Source organism: Podarcis tiliguerta (genome assembly GCF_965153285.1).
Source record: "Podarcis tiliguerta genome assembly, chromosome: 4".
Taxonomy (NCBI): domain Eukaryota; kingdom Metazoa; phylum Chordata; class Lepidosauria; order Squamata; family Lacertidae; genus Podarcis; species Podarcis tiliguerta.
This window is the reverse complement of record NC_139537.1, coordinates 77,585,253-77,611,153: the sequence shown is the minus strand read 5'-3', so window position 1 is coordinate 77,611,153 and position 25,901 is coordinate 77,585,253. Positions and strand designations below refer to the sequence as shown.

The 25,901-nt window shown below is 42.6% G+C and overlaps 1 protein-coding gene and 2 long non-coding RNA genes across 4 annotated transcripts in view; 1 reads left to right on the top strand and 2 right to left on the bottom strand.

Moving 5' to 3' along the window:
- NALF1 (NALCN channel auxiliary factor 1) overlaps window positions 1–25,901 on the bottom strand; it is a 324,175-nt gene that overhangs the window by 86,281 nt on the left and 211,993 nt on the right. The gene's annotated exons all lie outside the window — the stretch shown is intronic.
- Window positions 1–25,901, bottom strand: part of LOC310676406 — a 273,715-nt gene that overhangs the window by 63,605 nt on the left and 184,209 nt on the right. The gene's annotated exons all lie outside the window — the stretch shown is intronic.
- Window positions 1,021–24,512, top strand: LOC310676426. The gene is made up of 3 exons (XR_014510562.1): window positions 1,021–1,187; window positions 22,932–23,022; window positions 23,958–24,512. It is a non-coding gene; the product is annotated as an uncharacterized lncRNA (long non-coding RNA).

The following is a 25,901-nucleotide window of genomic DNA, read 5'->3' as shown; positions in this document are numbered from 1 at the left end:
ATTAACAGTTCCACCTGGGCCTGTCCATAGTTTGTCTGATGTTCGGGAGTTGGGATGGGAGTCTTGTTAGAATGAAGGTACAAACTCAAACAAAAAACCAGCCGGTTCTTGGTGGGGGGCAGGGGGCTGGCCAGTTTAGCCTTCTGAGGCCTGTGGCAAGTGTACCCAAGCTTCCCTACCTCTGCACGGGCCTGGTTCCTCCCATGTTGGTAAGTTGTTGTCAGATATTGTTAATTCCATTGCAAATCTGCATTGGAGTTCCTGGTGATAACCTTTGTCACAAACAATCGCAAGCATTTAATAACGTGGCAGACCTAGCAAACACAAGAGCGTTTCCAGTTTTATAATGAAAGTTTTGTATTTTTGTGGGAAGATCTCACTTGAAGATTTCTGAAGCATATTACTTTTGTGATGGTTGATTGCACTCAACGTATTAAATCTTTTTTTCCCCCCTTTTGTTACCCAGGCTTGTGAGCTTTATTATAAAGGGACAGAAAACATCTTAAGCAGAAAAAGATTACATGTAGCAGCCAATTGTTTTATTATTGTTTATTCAGAACTCTCCGCAGTTTTGTAAAAAGTCATTGGGTTAAAAGGTTTAAATATACCGTCATCTCAGTTATCTTTAGGTTGATTTGTGTGGCAGAGTGAAGACTTGAGGCTGGTGCAGACATTTTGAGGACTAGTTCCTTAACAAGAGTTAGCCTGGGCTATGGCTTGGGCTGTAGGTTTCCTCCTATGCCCCAAATTTGAAATGCAACTACACTTTTAATGTTTTTAATGGTACTTACTCCCTGGTAAGTGGGTGCGGGGACGGTTGCTTAGGTTTTGGTTTAGAACTGGCATTGGGGAATACAAGGATCTTGTGTCTTTAACAGCTGTATCTTCACAATCAGGACCAGCTGGATATGAGTGTGAGTGGCAGCAATGACTGTACCCTCTCTACTTTTGTGTTATGCCATGCCTCACAGGGCTGCCATTTTGTGACTGTCACCTTTGGCGCTATGCAGACCCTCCAAGTGTCCCTATTTTCCAGGGACATCCCTAATTTAGAGAAGCTGTCCTGGTTTCTGATTTGATCCTAGAATGTCCCACTTTTCTTTAGGATGTCCCTATTTTCATTGGAGAAATGTTGGAGGGTATGGAGTTATCCAACCCCCGAGCCGTCTGAAGGGAATCCTGTACAGGTAAGGTGTTTGGGTTTTTTTATATGTTTAATGTTTTATTATGTTTTTATATATGTTGAAAGCTGCCCGGAGTGGCTGGGGCAACCCAGTAAAATGTGTGGGGTATAAATAGCAAAATTATCATTATGGAATGGGACTTCCCTATTTTCAACAGAGAAATGTTGGACGGTATGTGCTATGTTAAAATCCAAAATGTGCCCCCTGGTCCAAAATGGGTGAAAACCCCTAACGTTTCAGATTGCAGCCTCAGTATGACGGATACTGAATGTTCCTACAGACACAAAGATATTGATCTTCAGAAGACTACAACATTTTGCATATATATATATATATATATATATATATATATGCGCACAGTTCATGCTTTGTAAAGTAAGGTCACTGATGCCCCTTTTTTCATGAACAAACTGAATACAGACAGTGATGTCTTGTAAATACTTAGTGTGAGTGAGTGCGTCAGAAAGAATGAATGAAGGAAAGGAAGCTCTGATAAGAAATAATAGTTTTGTCAAAGAAGACAACAGTTTAAAAGAGCACTATCGGTTTTCTTTTCATAAAAGGTTTTCATTTAAAATGAATAACCACTGAGTGATAACCTACATAGAACCATGACAGAAGAAACTTATTAAATCGTGGCATCTTTTGGTGCCGTGGAAGAAAAGGGTAGAAAAGAAGTCAAATTTGCAAATAAGGAATCCAGTGAGTAATATCCAATTAAGTCATACATAAGAGTAAACCCACTGAAATCAATGGGCTCAAGTGTAGTCAATGGGTCTATAATATTCTGAGTATGACTAGCATTAAATATCACTCAGTATCTCTATATATTTCCTCTAAAATTCTCTGCTTCTAGGAAAAGTGCTATCAGCAAGTATCTATGAAAAGAAATGGCGCATCTTCACAAGTTTGTCATGCAATACGATTGGAGAGTGCATAAAGGACAAAGCAGTAACTGACTGAGATGCATTGAACTTGTAATAGCCATGTAGAAGATGACTCACTAGAGACAGAGAATGGGATAAAGAGACTTACAGAAATCGTAATAATGAGCTGACACGTCAGCATGGGCGAGCTGCTTTCAACGGCTGAAGACTTATCACCAGCATATATTGCCCCGTGAAAGAGAATCCTTTGCTTTAAAGAGGCGTAGGCAGAAAGTCAAATGTCTTCTGCCTGCCACCTTCCCTTCCCAGGAAATAGTAGGGGGAAAGCGAACAAAGTTTTAAAATGCTTGCATTTGAATTTAGCATCACTTAAGCAGTTGCACTTTTGACCAATGGATTTTCATGCAGAAGCTTACACATACATTCAAAATGGCCTTGTGAATGAATCACTGTTCAAAACAATTCGTCCATACTCCTGGCCTCAACCCTGCCTCTTATTTTGCAGGCGCTTTATTGAGTGACTGGAGGAAACAATAGCTTGCAGTTTCCGTTTTTTGTCTGGGCCAGGTTCCACTGTCTGTTTGTTTACCTCTCAGAGTCAGCCTGATTGCCATGTAGAGAACTAAATTCCACAGTATGCCTCACACAGTCACCCTAGCACAGCTCATTGGGGGGGAACCCAGCCACTCTCACTTTCTCTTGACCAAGTATTATGAAGTAGAGAGGGAAGGCAAATGTGCAATAGGAGTTTTTGGTTCCAGCAAAAAAGCACAAATGGCACGAGCAACTGATTAACCCTATATCTGCTTTCCATCCCAATACAGAGTGGTCCCCAATGCAGCTTGCATGGAATAATAATAATGATAATTTTATTACAGTGGTACCCCGCAAGACGAATGCCTCGCAAGACAGAAAACCCGCTAGACGAAAGGGTTTTCCATTTTTCGATGCGCTTCGCAGGACGAATTTCCCTATGGGCTTGCTTCGCAAGATGAAAATGTCTTGCGAGTCTTGAGATTTTTTTTCGCTCCCCACCCCCTTTTTCTAAGTCGCTAAACCGCTAATAGCCTTTTAGCAGCTAATCCGCGAATCCCTTAAGCCTTTAATAGCCGCTAATAGCCGCTAAACCGCTAATAGCGCTAATCCGCTAAGCCGCTAATAGGGTTGCTTCGCAAGACGAAAAAACCGCTAGACGAAGAGACTCACAGAACGAATTAATTTTGTCTTGCGAGGCACCACTGTATTTATACCCTGCCCATCTTGCTGGGTTGCCCCAGCCACTCTATAAAATAATATTGTAGCCTTTTTAGCCTCGGGTGAGAAGAGCTTTGCGCCCAGGATGGGGAAATGGGAGTCAACAGACACTCAAGGAATAGTTTCAGAGAAAAAGCTTTATTCTGCCATCCGGGGTGGCAGAAGGCACCTGTGTGATAAATTCACAAAGCAAGTACAAGTTCAAAGCCATCTGCACAGAGCATATATTTCCCTCCAGTTCCCTCCCCTTTCTCCCCCTCCTCAGGAGTCCTGCCCCATGATGAGTTTCCTGAGCATGAACAGAAAGCTCCTGTAACCTGTCCTCTCCTCCTTCAATATGATTCCTAACAATTGGGTTATTCCCAACACATGGCATTGCTTTGGTATAGCCTCTCCTCCTGCCAGGACTGCCCAAGAGTAGAGAAGGACCAGCTGGGAGCAGCAGATGGCCCTTCATTGAGCTGCTGAGCTATGATGGTTGATCTTCCACAGCCTCGATGTGTGCTCATTCTCCTTCTCTTTCCCCTAGGAATGCCCAAGTGTAGAGGGGATGAAGCCAGGTGCAGTTTGCTGGGCTTTAGTTCAAAGGCTGTATGATGGCTCAGATGGCTGAGATAATATGTGAACTCTGAAGCATTAAATGCATGTTAATCCTATTGCTACTGTATTTATGCTACTACAGAAACTACAGGTGTTGCTTTGACGCACAAATGCTAGAAAAGTACAGAGTGCTGGTGGAATCCCTGGACACTGGTGCAAGGTTCAAAAGTAATGGAGCGTGATCTTGTTTAACCATGTATGCTGAAAAGAGAGAGAGAAAACTCTTCTTCCAAAGGAGTGGGGGAAGACCCCCCACATCAGTAAATCTCCTATTCAAGCTACTATAATGTTAATGGGTCATTCTATGTCAGGGAAAAGTGCTACTTTGGATGAAATTTAGAAAAGGGCTTATTCATTTTGTTTCACAAACTTTATATACCGGTGGTTGTGGTTGTTTTTAAAAAACCACACCTTTAAGCAGTTTACAAAAAATAAAGGTAAAACATGAAAAGGAGGTATATAGAAGGATTCATGAGATAAATTGAGATCAATAACAGTCAGAGAGATAAAACACATAGAACTTATCTGAATGTATAAAACACATAGAACATATCTGAATGTATAAAAAAATAATAAAAATTGTCCAGTAGCACCTTAGAGACCAACTAAGTTTGTTCTTGGTATAAGCTTTCGTGTGCATGCACACTTCTTCCATGAAAGCTTATGCCAAGAACAAACGTTGTTGGTCTCTAAAGTACTCTAAAGGGACGCGGGTGGCGCTGTGGGTAAAACCTCAGCACTTAGGACTTGCCGATCGCATGGTCGGTGGTTCGAATCCCTGCAGCGGGGTGCGCTCCCGTCGTTCGGTCCCAGCTCCTGCCCACCTAGCAGTTCGAAAGCACCCCCGGGTGCAAGTAGATAAATAGGGACTGCTTACCAGCGGGAAGGTAAACGGCGTTCTGTGTGCTGCGCTGGCTCACCAGATGCAGCTTGTCACGCTGGCCACATGACCAAGAAGTGTCTGCGGACAGCGCTGGCTCCCATCCTATAGAGTGAGATGAGTGCACAACCCTAGAGTCTGTCAAGACTGGCCCGTACGGGCAGGGGTACCTTTACCTTTTAAAGTACTACTGGACAATATATATCGACCGCATCAAATGAACACGGCTACCTACCTGAATCTTCTACATATCTGGAAAGGCTTGCCTATATAAAATATTTTCAGCTTTGAGTACAGTGTCTACCTGATGTCAATATGTAAGAATTCCATAGCATAGGTGCTGCCACACCAAAGGGTCAAGTTCGTACAAGTGTGGAATGATGTGACACCTGTAGCGGTGCCGGCTCCACAAAACAAAATGGCCAAGCGGGCATATATGGAGTGAAGTGATCCCCAAAGGATGGGCTTCTCTAGGAAGATGGGAGCAGCCCCAAGTGCAGCAGCACAATGACAAAAGCAGCGGGGAAGGAAGGGATAGGCATCTATCTCGTTTCCCAGGCAAAAAAAGTCATAAATTAGTCACATCAGTAGAGGAATTGGCGGAAGCTTGAACTGTGTCTGCTAGGAGGATATTGCAAGGCCCTGGCCAATTCCATTAGTGTGTCCCTTTGATCAAAGCTAATGATTTACATCTAGATTTAAGGGGGAATGCTTCTTTACTGCGTTTTTTTCAGCTTGCTTGCAGGCACTTCCATCAGAGCCTCAAGTGCTTTTGAAGTGCTCAAGTTTCTTAAAGCTCGAAACACCTTGAGAAGTGACACACCGTCAAAATATTCAGTCACTAATTTGTGACAACAAGGGAAACGTCGTTTCACAGTGTAAAAATAGTACGCCTTTGACAAAATAAAGACAAATGGGTTCCTTGGTGCCAAAATGTGGATAAGAGTGAATTTGGAGGCTTCTTTTCCAACAGTGCAATATTTCTGGAAGTGGCAGTTAAGGGGAGGGAGAGGGAAAGAGAGACTCTAGAGATACTGTCAAACGTCCTGCCATACAATAGGAGAATTTCGAGGTCAGACCATCACAGAGTAACAGAAACTGCAGTAACTGGAGACATTTAGATTCTAATAGCAATGAATGTGCTAGCCAGGGAAAGAATAAAATATTGTGGCATTGTGTCCCTGCTGCAGAAGCACAACCTTGAGGGTAGATGTGGAGTACGAAATGTGCTCTGCAAATGAAAAGCAAGGGCGTATTTATATTGCACACATAGAGAGGACTGTGCATGGAAGTACCCTGATCTGGGAATGAGTATCAAAGTCAACGAGACTTCATACTGATCCCACAAATACTCCTAGCAGCAGAGCTTTTCCATCACCTGCTGCAAACAGAGTAGAGCAATGATTTTTAAATTTCTACCTTCTGAGACCTATTCAAATTGATTATTCTAGTGAAGGAACAGGGCTGTATGGGGTATGGAAGGAGAGGGCTCCTTCTAGGGTAGTCCGTCCACCTTTGGTCCCCACTCTGTACTCGGTCTCACCCATAGCTCCTAGAAACTGTCATGTGACAGCAGCCACACCCCATGAAATGGCTTCAACTGGCCAGTTAAACCAGGTTAGGGTAGCTGATCAATCTTAAACTAACAGTGAGATAGGGACTTGTTACTCCCTCCAGTGGATTGAGGGGATGAGACCAATAGTGGGCCCAACAGTTGGGAAGGTGGAAGATTGTGGACATCCCATGGCATGACAGAGTCTCAGACAAGGATGCACCCAAGTTCTCAGCATGCTTGCACTTCTGTCTCAGTGACATCTACACTGGCTTGGCCATGTACATAGAATGGAAATTGACAGGATCCCCAAGGATATGCTTTATGGGGAGCTGGCTTCAGACACCTGGCCTGTTGGGAGACCAACTCTGTGTTATAAAGATGTCTACAAATGTGACATGAAGGCTGGCAACATTTACCCTGCTGTGTGGGAATTCCTTGTAGACAACCACAGAGCCTGAAGGCAGACAGACTGTGCATCCACAGCAGTGACCAGAGGAGAAATGACCTCTGAGCTTTCCTGTGTTATCTTTTGAAACTATATCCATAGTGCAGGATAGCCAACATTAGGGGCATTATGGGTGTTATGTACTGAAGTTCTCACCCTGGGCCAGCAGGGGGATACTGTAGATAGTTATGCAAATAAGGGATTGAAAGTGACGTTCAGTGATTGGATAGTTTTAGAAAATTGTTACAGTTACATTGTAGTTGAGCTCTATGTAAGCAGGTTGGCTGAACCCTTCAGTTCAGTTCTGTTCTGGCCTGTGAATAAACAAGAGCTGTTTGAAGAACCGCTGTGTCGTCTGATATGTTCACCCACAACTTAACAATGGTACTGTGTTTCTGCCTTTGGTTCTGTTTCAGTTCTAAAAGCATGAACTCGTGAAATGATAATTTGTATTCCTTTTTCCTCTTCTCAAACCCGTGTGAAACTGTTCACAGTACAGGTGGTGACACTTTTGCAGGGGGGTGGTTTCCATTCCCAGCTCCCACATGTTATCAGTGTGTCTTGCCTGCATTCTGACTTTTTCCAGGTCCAAAAGGACCCATGCATGGTGGATCACATGTAAACCTGATGTGCCTAAATTTGTCACCACCTGTACATATTTTAGATTGTATATTTAGAATAGACTCTTTTTTAAAAAAAATGTTGAGCTTTTGCACCAATATCCTTGACGTATGCTTGGCTTCTGTTCTTTTCCAACTGTGCAGCTTTAAAAAAAAATAAAAATCTATCACGGCATTTTCTCTTGCAACTCCAATATCAAAATTAAAAGCGGAGTTTCACAGTCTAGCATAGGCTAAGGTAAGCATTAAAGTGCTATTTGAAGTGAAGAAATATCACAGAGAACAAAAGGCAGAGGAAAAAGTTTCAGATGAAAGATCCTATCCAGGACACTGTTCCCATGCAGAAGTCACACTGAAGTCAAAGGAGAGATATTCAGCTCTTTTTTAAGAGCAGGAGTAAAGCATGACCTCTCCGCTCAGCACAGAAGCAACAATAGGCTCTGCATCTTGGGAACGCAAAGTATAGGTAACAGATGAGATCCACCATTCCATGTTGCAGCGCCATTACCCTCACTCCAAATGAAATTGTGATACTTTTAATTGTGTTTTATGAATTTTAATACGCTGCTTGAGTATCAGAAACCACTTTGGGGTCGCAATGAGACAAAAGGCAGTCTGTGAGTGCAATAAATAAATTGCCGAAGGGCAGAGGAAGTAACCGGGGTTAAGTGAAGAGTGCAACGAACAGCCCGGCTGTTCTTATTGCGGAAGGGGGAGGGGGCTTCCTTTATTAATAGCTAGCAAAGAAATAATAAACACAATCTAGCCAAAGACAAGCATGTTCAAGTCCCATTGATTCCAGGGAGAAAGGTAAGCTTGGGTTGTGTTTCCCCAATATCACAGACCCAGAAATAAGGAAACATTTGGAAGGTGGCGAAGTCAAGGAAGCTCAAGGTTGGCAGTGGTGGAGACGCCACACCTGCAGGGCTGAATTAGACCTTCCCTGACCTTGGCATTGCCTCACCACATCCCTGTCCTGGAAAGCACAGTGCAGCTGCCACCAGGAAGATGCCTCTGCACCCCCCTCCCCTTCGTGAGCCACTGGTGCCTAGAAGTAAATACCTGAAAGCATTCAGACTTGAGATTCTGAGCTGCTGAATCCTCAGAAAACAAAAGAGGGATTACTTCTGCCTCCCCAACCCCTGCCTTAAACATACAAGGTGCTTCTCTGCTTCAAAAAAAGTGGAGGTACAGTGGTACCTCGGGTTAAGTACTTAATTTGTTCCGGAGGTCCGTTCTTAACCTGAAACTGTTCTTAACCTGAAGCACCACTTTAGCTAACGGGGCCTCCCGCTGCTGCTGCGCACCCGGAGCACGATTTCTGTTCTCATCCTGAAGCAAAGTTCTTAACCCGAGGTACTATTTCTGGGTTAGCTAAGTCTGTAACCTGAAGTGTATGTAACCTGAGGTACCACTGTATATGGAAAGGTATATGGAGAAGTGACAGCATCTTGTCAAGCCTTTGTCTCCAAGTGCCAAAGCTGAGCCCTGCCTCCTTTTGTTATCCAGCAGCACTTGGCCCTTGAGAATGGGACATGACTTATCTTTTAACACCTTTAATGGGCCAGTGTCAACCCAGGCTGATTTGGTTTCCTGGCTGTGCTTGTCTTCTGCTGTCTTCTTCAACTGAAGCCAGTGTTTCGAGATTAAAGGTGGCTCTCTTGGACACCACGCAGACAGGATCCACACAATTTCAGAGAAAGCACCGTCTTCTGAAACTGGTATTATTATTACAAACATAATTATCAATTCAGGTGAGGCTCCTGACAGCACATGGTGCCAGATCACAGCTGCTTAGCAGTAGGTGCTTGCTTTGGATATCTATTGGAATATTGTTTGCAGCACTGCAAAAAAGAGAGTAAGAAAAATCCACAACTTTCTATGCCACTACGGTATGTTTGGGGGGGGGGTGTGAAATAACCTTTTACTAGTTTAGACAGGGGTGACTTTGGAAGAGAATATTGTGTGTCTTATGTTTTTGTGAACATAATTACTGGATTGCTTCTATTCCCCTCCCCACCCCCAAAATACTGTTCTAATAGGTATACTAGCGCTGTTACAAGCACAGAAAATAAAAGAACAAGCCAAATACATAGAGAGGTGCCTTGTTGAAAGAAAATGTCAGGGTTTTCAGAGATGACTCCTGCTATCGCCAATCAATATGTAACATGTTTATAAAAGCAATCAAGGGAATAGTTATATTGACAGGAAAATTAGATCTAGCATTAATAGAAACTGACAAGGGAGGTTAGCTTCTGAAGTATTAGATCAAATCATGAGGTCTTGTCTTGGAACACATTTTCCTAATCATTTAGAACCCAAGATATTGTAGCATTGCAGACTATGTTATGAGTCTAGAAGAAAATTTGGGACTTCTGTTTTGTTTTACATGGAAAGCCCCCAAAAGGTTACAGTGAAGAATTAGCAAAAGAAAATGAGGAAAAGCAGCAGAAGTCACCTGTTGGTTTACAGGGATATAAAGAGGGACAGAGAGATTTGTAGATGCTCAGTCATGAATATTACAGCCCTCAATAATACCACATTGGTGCTCATTTCCATTGGACTTTTACCACTCGAGCATTTGAGGAATGAGGAATGACAGACAAATGCTTCTAATGAGCTAGAAAGCACTTCACTTGTTTCTGAGCCCAAATATGAGCACAGTTTGGACCCTGTTGTGCTCCCAACTATTTCACTGGAAGTGTGATACCATCTGTTTTGCATCCACCCTGGTGATCTCCTGTTTCTGACCTGACTCCATATCACACTTTCTTCCTACCAACCAGGCTATTGTGGTGACTGACAAGTAGCAGGTTCCTCACATTACTTGGCAGTGGCAACTGCAGCCATGGTGGTCCCTTCTTCCTTCATGGCACTTGGGTTGCTGCAGTATTCCAGCCACCAGGTAGGGGTGAATGTGCAGGTAAGTTGATGGGCAAGTCTCCAACCTTGGATGACATATGAGCCAGAGAAGAAATCTGGGGATTGCAATAATCTCATACTGGATGTAAGAAGTACAAATAGCTGAGGCTTGTATTCCAAACCAGGAAATTACGAGGTTCACCTACATCCCTGGGTGTCATGGATCTTCACATTTGGTTTGCTGGAACAGCCATGAAAGTGGGAAGAGCTGTGGGATGTACAGTATATGAAGCAGCTGTAATAATAGGTACAGTGTGCTGGTGCAGCTGTAAAGGTACAATCTCTTAACTTCGATTAAGAGAGATCAAGGGAGGTCTGAGCACACCTCCTACCTGCAGATGACTAGAGGGATTCTCAAACCAGGAGGAAAAAGGCAATGGTGGGGAATTGCATATGATTCCATGACCTGCTTCCAATCTTTTTAATCTCTTAAGAGAGATATCACGTTTCTTCAACATTGGTCTAGTTTTTTTTAAAAAAAATTCACATCTATATAAAAAAATGTCTCTAACACGAAGAAAATACATTTTTCACATTTAGTGTGTGGCAGAGATGAAATGCATGGTGAGAACAGTCATGTGATGCACTTCTTGCTCAGACGGTACCATTTTGGATGGCAGATAGTAGCACCTGTTTGAATTGGGGCTGAAAACGGGGTTTATGGTTATGCTACCCAACAACAAGGGCCAGCTTTCGGTAGCTGAAATCCAAATGCCCAAAATGACAGTGGATGAAATCAAGCGGGGAAAGATTTCTCCCATTTCTCAGACTGCCTCAAGTGAACTAAAGAAGAAAGGAGGCATTTGAGCAGTTTTGACGACTGCCATCCGTAAATCTGTTAGACAGAATCAGGTAAGAGAAGAGAGGCAATAATTTCTAGTGGCATGTCTCTAGGTAACTCTTCAAATGAAGAGAAATTGATTTCCTTCTGGGGGTTTTTTCCTTCTCTGTGGAACAACTGCCATCAATATTTTATGGGAAAGGCCTTTGTTTATTTTCAATAAACTTTGCTGGCCCCATATTATAGACGTTCAAATCAAAGTTGCGGCCCATTTCTGAGTTACAAACAGCTGCCTCTGAAAGGCAGTCATCTCCTTAACACCGTTCCATACATTAACAGGGTAAGACAAACACTGTCACATGTAGCCGGGGCTCCATAGGAGCCTGTGTTTATTTCTTTTGGTTATTTTGGACCTGACTCTGTCAAGAGAAAACACCATGTAACACACAGCTAATTCTCAATGGAGCTCCATTTCCCCGAACACACTCCACCAAGAGAAGTGTGCAAGACAAGGAACAAGCGCCTTTGTAGGGAAAATGAGGTTTGTGCAATTCAATCCCAGGGCAAAATGTCTCCTCCTCCCTTTTCAGCCTCACAACAATCTTATGAGTAGAGTAAGTTTAGAAATACTGATCCAAGGGCACCCAGTAAACTTTATGGCTGGATGGAAGTTTGAACTTGGGTCTCCTCAGTTCTATTCTGATGCTCTTTTTGTTATAATGCATTGCCTATCCTTTATGATACAGAGATGGAAACTTGGGTTGGGATATGGGAAGCATGCATGGCCTTCTTAGTCACTGTGATAGTCTTTTTCACTGTTTTGCACATGGGTTCTCATGCAGCTGCATGGGATCATAATTTTTAACGTTCTATACTGCCCTTCAGAAATCCATTGCTCATGGGATTGTGCAATGCCCAGAACCATTAAAAAACACAGAGAATGGAATAGCAACAAATGACATCAGGAAATAAGATACACTAGTACAGATTTATTCAAAATCGCAAGCAACTAAAAAGCCTGTCGATGCCATAAAATGGAAACATAAAAAGGTTATATAAAAGCCAAAGCAAGTGTTCAAACCAAAATAAACAAGGAGCTAAGGCTGAATGGCATGCAGAACAAAGGTCTTAACTTGGCACCTAAATCTAAAGTGAAGATGCAAGATGAGAAGTGAGTTTGCACCCAAAGGATTTCTTGGCAGGCAAACAGGAGTTCCTCGGCAGACAAATCAATGTGGGTGAGGTTCCCTCAACATACAGAGTCTAAAAGCCTTGTAAACAGCAGGATTGCTATCTCGTTACATATTTTTAAGAGCTATGTTCTTAATATTTATACCTGAAGATTTTTGTATGACCTAAAAGTTCACGACCAGAATATGCAACATTAGCTCTTGGCCTAGTAAAAGGCATTGCTTCATTTGCTCTTCATTTTTTCTTTGTATCTTACAAATTTGTAAGTAACCAACTAATAAAGCTTTCAGTATGTTGTTCTAGAGATAAGCATATGCATTCTATAACCTTGTTTTATAACACAGTAGGATATTATTTTTGTCAAGAGACTCAGCCCAAAAACTGTCACTTTTTAGAGGAACATTTGAAATTAAGTGGGTATTAGATAGAATCTCCTGCCACGCCCCTAAAAATTTGCATGGGTAGGCAAACTAAGGCCCGGGGGCCGGATCCGGCCCAATCGCCTTCTCAATTCGGCCCGTGGACGGTCCAGGAATCACCGTTTTTTTACATGAGTAGAATGTTTCCTTTTATTTAAAATGCATCTCTGGGTTATTTGTGGGGCCTGCCTAGTGTTTTTACATGAGTGGAATGTGTGTTTTTATTTAAAATGCATCTCTGGATTAATTATGGGGCATAGGAATTCGTTCATTTCTCTCCCCCCCCAAAAAAAAAAATATATTCTGGCCTCCCACAAGGTCTGAGGAACAGTGGACTGGCCCCCTGCTGAAAACGTTTGCTGACCCCTGGACTAGAGAATGGTGCCTGCAATTGCAAATATTATTGCCTTAAAGGTAAAGGGACCCCTGACCATTAGTTCCAGTCGTGACCGACTCTGGGGTGGTAGTGCTCATCTCACTTTATTGGCCGAGGGAGCTGGCGTACAGCTTCCGGGTCATGTGGCCAGCATGACTAAGCCACTTCTAGTGAACCAGAGCAGCGCACGGAAATGCCGTTTACCTTCCCAACGGAGCGGTACCTATTTATCTACTTGCAGTTTGACGTGCTTTCAAACTGCTAGGTTGGCAGGAGCAGGGACCAAGCAACGGGAGCTCACCCCATTGCGGGGATTCGAACTGCCGACCTTCTGATTGGCAAGTCCTAGGCTCTATGGTTTAACCCACAGCGCCTCCCATGTCCCTTTTATTACGTTAACTTGAAGCAAAAAATAAATAAACATATTAACGTATGTGAGAGGTTGTATTTTCTCCAAACTCTTTTGAGCAGTGTTTTAGTCATATATTGTATATCAACAAAAATTGTCATGTAAGAAACAAAGCAAATTTTCTTTTTGCTTTGTTGTTGTTGTTTTGGGTCAGTGTTCTTTACAGCACAGGAGAGTCAGCCATGTGGGTGATGCTAGCACAGATTATTCTTGATGTCCCTGTTTTTCAAGCAATTAACACCTACTTGCCGTTAGCATCATCAGTGAGAAGTGAAGCACATGTAGGTGCAAGCCCTTCCTTTAACACTTCTAATGTAAATAAACTACATTAAATACAAATTAAGCTGACAACATATTACCTAGGCATGCTAGCCCATCTGCATGTTCTCCATTGAAGAACCAATTGCAAGCAAATATTGAATTCAGTTCACAAGTCCATTGACAGGTAAAGGTAAAGGGACCCCTGACCATTAGGTCCAGTCGTGACCGACTCTGGGGTTGCGGCTCTCATCTCGCTTTATTGACCGAAGGAGCCAGCGTACAGCTTCTGGGTCATGTGGCCAGCATGACTAAGCCGCTTCTGGCGAACCAGAGCAGTGCACGGAAATGCCGTTTACCTTCCCACTGGAGTGGTACCTATTTATCTACTTGCACTTTGACGTGCTTTCAAACTGCTAGGTTGGCAGGAGCAGGGACCAAGCAACGGGAGCTCACCCCATCATGGGGATTCGAACCACCAACCTTCTGATCGGCAAGTCCTAGGCTCTGTGGTTTCACCCACAGCGCCACCCGCATGATAGTTCAGGCCAAATGTTGAATGAGAAAGGAAGAACTTGTGGGCCATGTTGCATTTTACTGAGTTAAAGCCAGCCCACGTATGTTGCCCTTAGGGTCCCATTCAAATCAATGTAAAAATTTAGCCACTACTAAGTCCCACTGACTTCCATGGAAACTGTAGTGGAGAACTAACTTGGTCTGGATCCGAACAATAGTTCACTGAATCTACTCAGTGAGATGGAGGGGGAAATAAACATCAGAAACATTCTGTAAATGCAGAAGTGTGGTAACAAGAACCAGGGAGAATTCTGCAAGGCTTCACGGATGTTAAGAAGGGTACTTCAAAACCATTCTTCTACTTCCCTACTGCTCTGCTTCTCATTATCTCTTATTCCCACAGTTTACCGTCTCCTTCCAAAAGTGCATTTGTATCATTGATGCATGAATGATACAAAATCTAGTTAAAACAGAAAGTTAAGGCAACACTAAAACACAGTAGGGAGGACTCTCATAACAGGAGAAACGCTAAATGAAAAATGACATCCGGAATGTGCATACGGGCCAATATATTTAACAGAGTAATGCACCCATTATGAAAACTATTTACTTATTTATTTATGCATCTGTATGGAAAACAGGGCAATAGATTTTTAATAGATGCCACTACATACCACTAACAATGAAGAAAAACTTCATGTGGCTTCTGAAGGTATGTGAGGCAGGGGGCTGCCCTGGGTGGCAACAAATGAGTGATGACAACTTCCTTTTACACATTTTCTTCCTCCTTTAACCCAGAGAAACACAATGGCAATCTATCTTTTGTTACATTTCATTTTAATTAAAATCTCAGCACCAAAAAAGCAGGAAGAAAATAAAGGAAAGGATGACAAAGAGCAAGAGAGAGCGCACAAAAACATCAACAGATGAAACAAAGGAGTGGATGTGAGGATTCCCCCCCCCCCCCCAGAAGGCTATGTGTATTACTGCAACACTATATCTGGACAACAACTGTGGAAGAAACCTGAATGATTTCAAGACAACCTTCAGGAACTCCAAAAGACAGTACAGTGGACGGGAGGAACAAGTGAAGGTGGTCACACCTATTACAGTGGTACCTCGGGTTAAGAACTTAATTCGTTCTGGAGGTCCGTTCTTAACCTGAAACTGTTCTTAATCTGAAGCACCACTTTAGCTAATGGGGCCTCCTGCTGCCGCCGCACCGCCAGAGCACGATTTCTGTTCTCATCCTGAAGCAAAGATCTTAACCCGAGGTACTATTTCTGGGTTAGCGGAGTCTGTAACCTGAAGCGTATGTAACCTGAGGTACCGCTGTACTACAATACAGAAACAGGAGTATCAATCTGAAAGCACCCTGATAATTTCGTGTCTCCTTCAAAGGAGAGTCGCACTGAAAACCGTTCTGAAGACAGTCAAGGATTGGATTCAAAGGAAGCCGAGTCAGATGCTGGGAAAGTGGGAAGTAAAAACCAACTATGAAAGCCAAAAAGAAAATTCTGGAGGAAAACAGAAAGCGATGAAGAAGTAGAGGGAAAGCCTTGCAGGTGCCAAAAAGTTCAGGCCTTATGGGGAAATGGCAAGAAGAAGTGAAACAGGAAAGCACTGATCAAGAGGATGAAGCAGCTGTTCTGCAGGGAACATCTTGGGCAGCATCTCAGATAGCCAAGTCTTCTGGTGACTGGGAGGAAATTGCAGAAGAGGACGTTCCACATGAAGAGGTAGACTTGGAGCTTCCCAACATGGAAAGTGTCTCTCTGCCAGCACTGGCTCTGGAAGTCCCAGGGAAGGCCAGATTCTCTTGGAGACACGACAGAGGGAATACTGTACCAGTTTTCAAAAAGTGAAAATTTGAAAATGGAAAATCTAGAAACATACGATAGAGACTGAATTGTCAAAGTTTCTTGGTATAAATTATATTCTTCTTCTTCTTTTTGAGGTTATACTGTTTAATTTTATTTTTGCTAGAAAAAAGGTTTCTTCTTCATTTATGCAGTTATCATAAAAAAAAAAATGTACACATCTGATGAATTAGTGTTTCTTTTGTCTTATAAAATGGTATGTTGTCCTGAGTCATTTTCTAAGTGAGTTGGGAATTTAGCAACTCTACCGGTTATATTCTATTCATTCAGTGGGTTGTCATTGGTGAATGACAGGAGATCAAACTTCATGGTGGTTGCTTTCGAAAGCAGTATTGTAATTCATATGTTATTTTCTCTTAAGATTAAAAATCAACATGATGTGATAGACGATCACACCCCACTTTGGTTTTTAAAGCTGAGCAGGGAATATGTAACCACGCACCTCTTAAAATTGTGGCAAGCTGTGAAATGTGATCCAGCAATTAGTAACAAACTTTTCTCTCATTTACCTTAACAGAAAGTAGTAGAATACATAGGCATCACAGCAATTTACCATTCAAAGCCTAAGGAAGATTTCAATGTGATAACCAGGATTTCAGCCCCATGTTATGGGCAACAATGTTATTTTTTGGTCTCAAATCTTTCTGGTTTTCTTCCTGCTACTTTTGTGCGTTTGTGACGGTAGTCTGCATGTTCTTTAGTTTCCATTATTTTTCTTGGAAGCTTTGCATGAAGAAAAGGTATGTTTTGTAAACTGGATATATAGATATGGGCAGGTCTCTTGGGAGTGCAGCTTTCAATCAGATTGTGCATTTCTCCAAATCTAGCTATGTGATTTTAGATCAAAAATGTGCATTTTAAAGGGGAAACATGCACAATTCTTTTATTGAAAGAATGCAGAAATGCACGCTATAGGAAAAGAATGCATATAAAATATGTTTAGGAAGTATACAGTTTACATACAAGTTTGTTGTGCTAATTAAAATACAAAAGACCCAAAAGGGGGGTGTTGGGGGGTATAATGGACCTATGACTGAATACATGGGAAAGAGGCACAGAAATAGGCAGATACATTTTGCGTGCTTTACTTAACTTTGTCCCCAAATACATTTGCTTAAGGAAGTATTTTATGCAGGAACTCTGGGTAACTGAGATCAAAACTTTATTGCTTTCTTTGCTGCTGGGTCAGCACACAACAGCAGAGGGTGTGGTACTTCAATGCCAGCTTTGTGTTTGCTAATTTGTTGTCATCGCTTTAAAGTGAATGGAAGATAGCTTCATGTGTGGGTGGATGTCTGTATTGCATTGTTCTAAGGTGAAAATTGATGCTTTTGAATTATGGTGCTGGAGGAGACTCTTGAGAGTCCCATGGACTGCAAGAAGATCAAACCTCTCCATTCTGAAGGAAATCAGCCCTGAGTGCTCACTGGAAGGACAGATCCTGAAGCTGAGACTCCAATACTTTGGCGACCTCATGAGAAGAGAAGACTCCCTGGAAAAGACCCTGATGTTGGGAAAGATGGAGGGCACAAGGAGAAGGGGACGACAGAGGACGAGATGGTTGGACAGTGTTCTCAAAGCTACCAGCATGAGTTTGACCAAACTGCCGGAGGCAGCGGAAAACAGAAGTGCCTGGCGTGCTCTGGTCCATGGGGTCACGAAGAGTCAGACACGACTAAACGACTAAACAACAAAAGTTGAAAACCAAGTTCATATTAGAGGATGGCAATCTTACCCTGTCCTAAATGTTCAGCCCACAATCATCATGCAAGTAATTTGGAGTTGAGAACCTGGCTAGCTAATGTCAAGTTAGTATTGAATAAAGGATTCATTCACTAATTACACAGATTTTCTCACTGAAGTCAGTGTAGAACCCAACAAGGTCTTTCTGTGCACCTGAACCTGCTCTATGAGTTATGTTATAGAGTGTCACTGACTGTCCTTATTTCTGTTTTTTTCCCTTCTAGATCCTCATTTATCAGTATTTGGTCGTTTGAGATTTGCACGTATTAAGCATGTTGCAAGCCCAGACAGAGTCTGGTGAGAACAATAGTTAATGAGACAGAACACACATTTTAATAAGGTTGCTTGCCTGTAGAAGCATTTAATCTAACCCATGGCACTGGATATACAAAAGCTGCACTACTTGCAAATTGCTGCCAATCAGTGTTTATGTGCAGAAAAGTTTAGGAAAAATATTTGCTTTACTAAATATAGTATAAAAGCATCCTCCCCGGCAGTAATGATAACAAACATATCATTAGAGAGATCATTTGTTGCTGCCAGATTAGAGAGATTTTGTTTACAAGCCGCAACTGCGAAGTGCCAAGATTTAAACCAATTTCAGTCCTACTGACTTCAAGTGGGAGCTAGACTCTCTTGAAAAATTGTGCCCCAGGCTGTCTATGATCTAGGATGCAACTAATAAGCAGTTCTCCAAACAGAGGTCTGCATGTATCAAGAGAAACAGAGTGTGCCTGCATCTTACGCATGTTTCCTTGTGCTATTTCAACCATATATGGTATGCTCTCGTGAGATCTTCCAGGAAATTGGATTCTCCTGTAAAGTCTCCAAAGAGCATCCATAACTGTGCGCTGAAATGGCCTTGCCCAAGAAGCAAGGTTGAGAGCTTAACAGTTACTTTTGTGCCAGGTAACACCAAGTGGACACGGTGCAAAAAATACCTTTTAAGTTGTCAGCTGTGCTTCACAGGTAAGGCCTACTCAGCATGCCAACTCTGGGACTGTTAGGGATGCCCTCTGCCCACCACCACCAGCTGGCTAGCCACAGGGTGGCTCCAAGGGTAACATGGCTTTGGGTATACACAACTGTTGCATTGCCTTTAGAAATGAACCCCGCCTAAGATTAAGGCCAACTGGAATATTTTTACCAAGTACTCCCATTGGCTCTTCTGCTGTGGCTTATGCACAAAACTGCATTAATGGCTGGGAATGCTGTAATGATGCGTGTGGCTTTGGGTTTCAATTTATAAGCCAGGATTTTCAGCACCAAGAGTATCCTACAACATCAAGAGACCCACACATGCAGCTTTAAAGAATAGGGGAAATAGTGCAACAACATAGGGAAAACAGCTACTGAAAGTCTGGTGAAGAACTGATCTCAAACACTATAAGAATGGAAGCATGGGCGATATTCTACTAAACAGCTCTGCTAGCAGGAGGACTTTTAGCTATGCAGTGGAACTTCCTTGCCTTCTCTGCTCCCTGTGCAAACCCAGAATCTGCTACAGAGAGTTGGAGAGAAGCCTAGAACAGATTTAGGGGCCATGCAATGGTGCACAAAGAGAGGAGAAGGTGGAGAAGTTCCACCGTGCAGCTAGAAGTCCTTGCACCAGCAGAACTGTTTAGTTGGATACCACCTCTGGTGTGCAATAGGCATCTGTGTGATAGCCTGAAATTTTGACTGGAACCTTACTAGTAACCAGTTGAGTTGTTTTGGCATTAATACTGCTCCAAAGGCAAAGCAAGCAAACCTGGACCAGCTACAGCTTCTGAACAGTCTTCCAGGGCATCCCCACAAGACCACATTCCGATAACAGAGCCAGAAAATTACAAATGTCTGCATAATGAAAGCGTTTGAACAAGTTAAAGCAAGCAGAAGTAGTAGAAATCTGAAAGTCCAAGTCCAATACAATTCTAGGTGTACCCGCAAACTGCCAATATGACATCCCCCCAAGAGAGAGTATAATACCATGCAGAACACTTATGCTGTATCTCAAGAAATGTGGTTTTTTCTAATCCCTATGTGATAAACTGCATGTACTTACAGGTAGAAATACATTGCTAGTCTATGAATCTGATCACCCTTGACATATACAACTGAAGTTTATGTCAATGTATAAGGGACAAAATTTATGGTTACTTAACAGCACTTAGTTGCAAGCTGTTAATGAATCTAGCGGAATCCCCCTAGTTCAAGACAACAATCTCCAGACCCAAAACTGTGCATGCTCATTCATGGTAATATGTAAAAGAGAAAAATGCATTACCAAACTACTCTGCTAATACCTTTTGGATTAGGAGATTACATAGTTGCTTTCTAACTGTTCAGAAGTTTTTTATTACTTCTTTCTTTTACAAACAGAATGTCATACTCTTGTCAAAATGTTCTTTTAAAACCTTAAAAAAGTAATTATGCTTAATTACCTAGTTCATTCTAATTAACTCCTCCTAAGCCTCTAATCAAGTTAAAAATATGTGAAGTTTAACTCTTCCTAGTGAAAGTACTCTAGGATTTCCTTTTAAGCTAGTTGAAGTACACTCGCTTCTTTTATTTCTTTGTTGAGAATTTAAGCCACAATCCTTACTCAATTAACCTGTGAGTAAACCCCATTTAATTCAGTTGGATGTGCCAGTATTTCTGAGCAGATATTGTTAGGATTTCAGCCTTAGCGACCTGGGGGGAAATCACAGATAGTGCCAACTATGTATAGGACTTAGCATTCTGACTAAGTACAGGAGACCCAATGGGGAAAAAATAGGTCTACTGTAAGCATGACTAAGCCAGAATCCTGCCCATCATTTAAAAAACTAAGGCTGAGCCATATAACACATGAAATAATAAGACTGTTCCTTCCTTTCAGCAATCATTACCTGAGCAGTCCCCAAGCCCTCCCAATGAAGGATTCTAAAATTGTGAATGAATCCCTGTGGCCCTTTCTTTAATGGCAATTTAAACTATGGCTATTTGTGACTGATAATGCTTAGCTCCATGACACAAAACGCTTCATCTGCTGATTTCTGCACATCCAAGGCGCAGAGGTACAATACACCCTCTCAAACTTTTTGTCGTTACAAATTCCATTTGAAGCAATTTTTCACTTTCAGCACTCACTGCAATCAGATTCACAATTCTGTTCTTTGATATGCCATCCCCACCCCACTCCCTTGTCCATACTGTCTTCTCCAGCTTCAGCTGTTGAACACTGTGGCTTAGTCCAAGGAAATGTGGATATTATTGATGATGTCACAGACACTCATGGATTGGTGAATGGTAGCTTACACACACAAAAAGAGGGGGGGGGAGAGAGAGAGAGACCTATGTAAAGAGAAGGTGCAGGGTCCCTGATCTGGATCAAGACCACAAAATCAGTCTTCTAAATTCACTAGGTTCCAGGTGCATTTTAAACCACAGAGCCTAGGACGTGCCGATCAGAAGGTCGGTGGTTCGAATCCCCGCGGCGGGGTGAGCTCCCGTTGCTCGGTCCCTGCTCCTGCCAACCTAGCAGTTTGAAAGCACATCAAAGTGCAAGTAGATAACTAGGTACTGCTCCGGCAGGAAGGTAAACAGCGTTTCCGTGCGCTGCTCTGGTTCGCCAGAAGCGGCTTAGTCATGCTGGCCACATGACCTGGAAGCTGTACGCCGGCTCCCTTGGCCAATAAAGCGAGATGAGTGCTGCAACCCCAGAGTCAGTCACAACTGGACCTAATGGTCAGGGGTCCCTTTACCTTTTATCGGCCACTTGCAGCCATGTGAAGATGCTCAGGGGCCAGGATAGCACCTGGTGTCTCTACCACCTGGAGGTTCATTCCTGGGGATCCTTGGATCTGGACTGTTTTCACACACTAGCAACACATCCATTATATTTCATCTACACAAACAGAATGAATTTCAGGAACCAAAAAGGCCCCAAAATGGCAATGAGGCATTCTGTTTTGGCGGCTAAAATCCTGGTTTAAGGAGCCATTAGGAGCCTAGCTTATATATCTGAGTTTCTAACACAGCACAGAATGTGGTAATGGGTTAAAGCGCTCTAGCCCCATGCTAGGGGTCTGGTCTCGATCAGGGAGCCCATACTATTTCTGAAAGAAATATCATGCATTCAAGGCCAAACCACATGATTAACATATTGTGCAGTTTGGTCCTGATGCTGAGGACAGTTGAAGGCAAAAAAAAAGGAACATGAAAATGGCACCAGAAGAAGCACAGCATCAAAGCAAGGTGTATGATGAATCTATTTTGGCAAATTACTTGGCGGCCTCAAATGTGCTACTTGAAATCATGGGAAATGCTCTCTGTATCCCTATAAAATACAAGCTATATTGTTAAGCTCTTATCGCATCTTTAATTATTAAGTTCCATGCATGCACACTGCTAGCATGAAAGTAGCCGAATCTGGGTGGTGGGGATGGAAAGAGATTTGTTTTTCACATGGATTAATGAGCAATCCAGTGGTCTGACACAAATCCAGAAACTGATAATTTATAGACCTGCGAATTTGGACGCAGTTGGCAGCTTCCCATGGTGGTGTGGGAGCAGTGGTGGATTAAACGTTTAAATCCTATTGTCAATGGAAATGCCTCTAATCTGCTAGGTGTTCCATTGAAAGCAGCAACCTAAAGATTAAATTGTTATCATCCTTGGACATTCAGGGAAAACATGTTTACCGGGGAAATGCAAAGACTACTTTAAGCACAAGCCTTTTCTTGTGCACTAACCAATTCAGTACAGTGGTACCTTGGGTTAATGAACTTAATTCGTTCTGGAGGCCCGTTCTTAACCTGAAACTGTTCTGAACCTGAAGGACCACTTTAGCTAATGGGGCCTCCCGCTGCCGCCGCTGCATGATTTATGTTCTTATACTGAAGCAAAGTTCTTAACCCGAGGTACTATTTCTGGCTTAGCGGAGTCTGTAACCTGAAGGGTCTGTAACCTGACGTGTCTGTAACCCGAGGTACCACTGTATTGTGATTAATAATAAATGAGTGTTCCTTTGGTTTTATTTCATCAACAGGATTAAAACCAGTGACAATTCAATAGCCGTCTTGTCATGATGCATGCTGAAGCCAAGAATGCTATCACGGGCTACGCTACATGGAAGAAAGGTGGGTTGTACATAAAGTGGGAAAGTATAGCAAACTTTGGTAAATTAACTCCATCCTTGAAAATGTCTTTGTTCCTGGGGGACAGTGATACCTTTTATGGATAGACAAATCTTTGAGATTTCTAAATTTCTCATTTTCCCATTCTTCAGCTCATCACATTTCTGCTTTAGTTTTCAGTACAGTGGTACTTTGGTTTGCGAACAGTCTGGTTTGCATACGTTTTGGATTACAAACTTGTCAAACCTGGAAGTGTGTGTCCTGGTTTGTGAACTTTTTTGGATTACAACCCCTTTTCCTCCTTTTATTTTTGGATTACAAACAAAAAAATTTTGGAGGCCCCATTAGCGAAAGCACACCTTGAGTTACAACCTGTTTTGGTTTACGAACAGACCTCCGGAACGGATTATGGATGTAAACCAAGGTACCGCTGTATATATCTGAATCTGTACCTGTATCTATAGAGTATGTGAATATAACAAAAAGAAAAAAGAAACACCATCAATAACAACAATCCATCTATTCTGACTTAAACATACACCTGTTTATATGACAAATCCACATATGTCCAAATAGTTCTCCAAATGTTCAAACATATCTTTCAGACATCATTGGAAAAAATATCTCGTGAAAATTCACCAGTATTTTAGAGCATGTTTTTGCAAGCAATTTCCCCTAACATTCTACATGTTATTTTCATAATATATGTATTTTTGTGTATACTCCCCACCACCACCAATATGCACTTTTTTTTGGGGGGGGGGGAGGCTGCATAACTGCATCACAAAATTTGGAACTTCAAAGGTTAGCTGCGTTTTGGTTTGTGTTATTTTTTCAAGGAGAGCAAATTAGGTAGGTTTGCATTAAAATGCGAATCAAACTGAATTTGTCTTTCCACACCCACCCTTAATTCCTGTCCCTCTTCTCCATTTCCTTAGATAATCCACCTTGAGAGGGCAGTCATCGCCCCCACTACAATCTGTGCATGGGGAAGCCTACATTCTTCATCTTTGTACGGCAATGCATCTGCTCAACTGGGGATTCCTTCGCACTGCTTCAGAGTGGGTGCAAGCTTTTTGCCTGTTTTGCCAAAGCTATTCTCAGAAAGCAAAACATCTGTTTTATTTTCTGCTACTGTACCCTAAACAAACAACCCTTACAGTTAAGATATAGTCTCGTGTGTTTCCAACAGCTTGATTGCCCGATGTGCTGTAATTGCCCAGGTCATGCTATCTAGTTTAAAGTTAGATGTGATTAGAAGCTTGTGGGAGGTTCGAGTTTATCCATAGTAATTAACACTGATGCGATTCTCTCCTTCCTCACCAACTGAGTGAATCAAATTGGTAGAGCCGGATTATTTCTGATGGGGCAAAAGGACTTGTTAATCAGGCCTTCCTGGACCTCCCTTTCATTTCTTTCACAAGTTCTGTCCTTGAATTTCCCTTCTAATGGGCATGGTGGAATAGAATAACTCAAGCCAATCTCAAATACTCCCTTCCCACTCCTCACATGGCAGAGACCCAGTTCTATACCAGTGCAGGCCCTAACCTACGGGAGGTGGGGTATAAAACTACCATATTTTTTGCTCTATAGGACGCACTTTTCCCCCCTCCAAAAATTAAGGGGAAATGTGTGTGCATCCATTGGAGCGAATGCAGGCTCTTTGGCTTCAGCGATAGCAACGCGAAGCCTCCGAAGCGCAGAGGGAGTGCTCCCTCTGCACTCTGGAGGCTTCGCGTTGCTTTCGCTGAAGCCAGGAGAGTCTGGTCTTTGAGGCTGGTGGTGGGGGGAATGCAGCGCTTCCCCCCCCACCAGCCCCACAAGCTCGGGGGGCAGCGGGAAGGCAGCGCGCCGCCTTTGCGCTGCTCCCTGACCTCTTTGAGGCTTTTCCCCGAGGAGGGAGAAGGGACTGACTGGCCGCGTCAGTCCCTTCTCCCTCCTGGTTGAAAGGCCCGCGGGAGCCGTGCGCTCCTTAAAGGGTGTGTGGCTCCTGTGGGCTTTTGCGGGAGATGGGGGAATTCCCCCACCTCCCGCAAAAGCAGGGAGAAGGTCTGGGAGAAGCACGCAGGCTGCGTGCAGCCTGTCCGCTGCTCCCAGAGCTGGGAGGGGGGGGCGAATCATATTTTTTTCCTTGATTTCCCCCTCTGAAAACTAGGTGCACCCTATGGTCAGGTTCACCCTATGGAGCAACATAATATACCCCATATAATTCATAAAGTATGCAAGAATTGTTCTTATTTTTAGTGGAACCAAGGCGGGGTGGAAATCAAGTTCAAGGAGTAAGACAGGGATGAGAAAAATCAGTGTGGCTAAAACTCAACATAGGGATTTTCATGAAAATTTATTCCATACTTAGAAGCGCTCTGCAATTAACCTATGGGTCCTTCCCCCTTGATAAATTACAAGTTTCAAATCAAATTGTGTGTGAGGGTGGGTGTACGTGCCCATCCGTCTACCTATTGCTATGCAAAGAGGAATAAGAATGAAGATGGAATACAGAAATACAAAGGCAGATTGTGGAACTGTGTTACATGTAAATACATGATGTACATTAGCACCTATCTGAAAATGACTGGGCCCTGTTAGAAAGTGTCGCTGCTATTGAGATTAGAGTTAATTGGTTTCATAGGTGAAATCCCATTAGATTTAGCAAATTTTCAGCTCCGAATTAGTTCTTATTTTCTTGATGATTTTTTTAAAGCCTTTTCATCTTTCATTATGACAAGTTACCATACTCTAAACAATGTATTCATATCACTTCAAATCTTGCTAATATTTACCTGGGTTATATGAATCCTGAGCGGAAAACAAAAAACCAGATAAAAAGCCATATGGTCTTTTGTTGGTCTCTATTTGTTTTAAAGCCAAAACCACATCTCAAT